This window comes from Rhinolophus sinicus, linkage group LG06 (genome assembly GCF_036562045.2).
Source record: "Rhinolophus sinicus isolate RSC01 linkage group LG06, ASM3656204v1, whole genome shotgun sequence".
NCBI lineage: Eukaryota > Metazoa > Chordata > Mammalia > Chiroptera > Rhinolophidae > Rhinolophus > Rhinolophus sinicus.
In genome coordinates, this window is record NC_133756.1 from 160,024,751 (window position 1) to 160,027,514 (window position 2,764).

Here is a 2,764-nt window from a genome sequence, read left to right on the forward strand (position 1 = left end):
TTCCCAAAAGTTGTCAGCTTCTTTCCCTACCTCCAGCTCCTGGAGGATGACTTCCTTATTTTCAATATCTTCCCCTCTAGAAGGTAAACAGACAAGAGATAAGTAAGCCAAGAAGGAAAGCTCTGGAGAAGATAGACTCTACAGTAGAGCAAAAATGAGCTAAAGAAACATGACTAAATAACAATTATGTGTGCTGACCCAGTGCACATGGGAGGAAGTGATCACTTAGGTGGTGTGGCCTCAGAATTGGTTCAAGGTTGTATACCAAAATATCTTCTCTACTCACTTGACAAGACCTGAAATTCCCATTACGAAAGTTAATAATTTGTTAGACCATTTGTACTAAAGCGTAGTCTGATGACCCTTAGGGGTCCTCACGATCCTTTCAAGGGCAAAACTATTTTCATAATAGAACACTAAAATGCTATTTGCCTTTTTTCATGTATTAACATTTGTAATTGTTAGTGCAAAAACAATAGTGGGCAAAATTGCTAATGTCTTAGCACAAATCTAGCCAGTTGCACTAAACCATACTAGCAGTTGTAGTAATCTTCACTGCCACGCAGGGAAAAAAATCCAGTTTCATTTAGTATCCTTGAGGAAGCAGTAACAAAAATTAATAATAAAATTTCAACCCTTAAATATATGTCTTTTTAATACATTATGCGATAAAATGGGAAGTATGCATAAAGCACTTCTGCTGCATACCAAAATACGATGATTGTCTCCAGGAAAAGGACTTGGGTGACTATTTTAAGTTGCAAACTGAACTAGCTACGCTTTTCATGGAACAGTATTTTACTTGAATGATCACTTGACACACAATTATGGTTGTCATTCAGAGTTGGTAATGTAACATTTTCTCAATGAACAGTGAGCCTGACCTATCAATTCAAGTATTTGTTGTCAATTGACAATGACCGATAGTGTTTGTTGCCAATGATACATTTTGGGATTTCAAGGAAAATTTTGCATTCTGGAAAACTCTGTCCACCACTTTTAAGTTGACAGGTTCCACATACTTAAACACTTTTCTGATAAGACTGGTAGTGATATTAGCAAATATGCTTTTTTAATGTCATGCAGGCATGCCTTGTTTTATTGTGCTTCACGGATATTGACTTTTTTTTTTTTTTTTTTTACAAATTGAAGCCAAAACTCTCCATCAACAAAAAGAATGCAATTTGCTTTATTTGCTTTATTGTGAGACTCACTATATTGTGGTAGTCTGGAACTGAACCCGTAATATCTCTGAGGTATGCCTGTATAATGAAATGTGTAGACATTTGGACGATCTGCGTAAGTCAGAACCAATATTTTCCAAATGACTAATGAAATGCATCATATTACAAAATCATCTTAGGTAAAATTCATTCAAAGAACAAGTTAATCTAATGGATTTTAATGTAGCAGACTTTGAAAGTTCACCAAAAAAATTTCAGATTCCACATTGCAACTAACCTTTAAAAAACTATCACTTAAAAAAAAAAAAAAAAAACCGAACAACTACCACTTGTCAAGTTTTGATGTAGGCTCAAAGAAGAATATCCACAATGCTCTGAGAAGGCTATTAATATATTCCTACCTCTCCCAACTATAAATTTATGTGGGGCTAGATTTTTTTCAATATAATTCAACCAAAAAAATTCACAACAGACTGAATACAGAAGCAGACACAATAATCTAGCAGTCTTCTATTAAACTAGACATTAATGAGATTTGCAGAAATTTGAAACAATCTTCTCATTAATTATTTTTGAAAATATGGTTATTTTTCATAACTATATGTTATGAAAATGTGTTAACAACATATTATTGTTAATAATATATTATGTGTTAACAATGTATTATTTTAAAATTAATACATTTTACAATTGTGGTAAAACATAACCTAAAGTTTGCTATTTTAACCATTTTTCAGTATACAATTCAGTTGTATCAATTCCATTCACAACCATGGTGTGCAACCATCACCCCTTTCTGTTTCCAAAGCTTATTTCCCCAAACAGAAATCCTGTACTCTGGTGAACACATGTGAAATACAGATGATGTGTCACAGAACTGTACACCTGAGATCTATGTAACTTTACTAACAATTTTCACCCCAATAAACTTTAATTTTTAAAAAAAGAAATCCTGTACTCATTAAGCAGTAACACCCCATTCTCCCCTCCACCCAGCCCCTACTTTCTGTCTCTATGAGTTTTCCTATTCTAATATTTCATATAAGTGGAATCATACAATATTTATCTGTTACTGGTTTATTTCCTCAGCATAATGTTTTCAAAGTTTATCCATGTTGTACATGTATCAGAACTTCATTCCTTTTGTAACTTCTTTTTACGGCTGAATACTATTCCATTGTGTATATATAGATACCACACATATAACCACATTTTATTTATCAATTCACCTACTGATGCACACACTTGGGTTGTTTCTACCTCCTGGCTATTGTGAATAATGCTGTTATGAACATTGCTGCACAGGCATCTCTTTGAGTCCCTGTTTTCAATTCTTCTGGGCATATACCTACGTAGGAGTGAAATTGCTGGGTCATATGGTAATTCTATACTTATCTTTTTGAGGAACTGCCGAACTGTTTTCCATAGTGACTGCACCATGTTATATTTATTTGCACCAGCAATATAAGGGTTACAATTCCACCACATCCTTGCCAACAACTGTCATTTTCCATTAAAAAAAAAAAAAAAATATATATATATATATATATATATATATATATATATATATATATATCCAT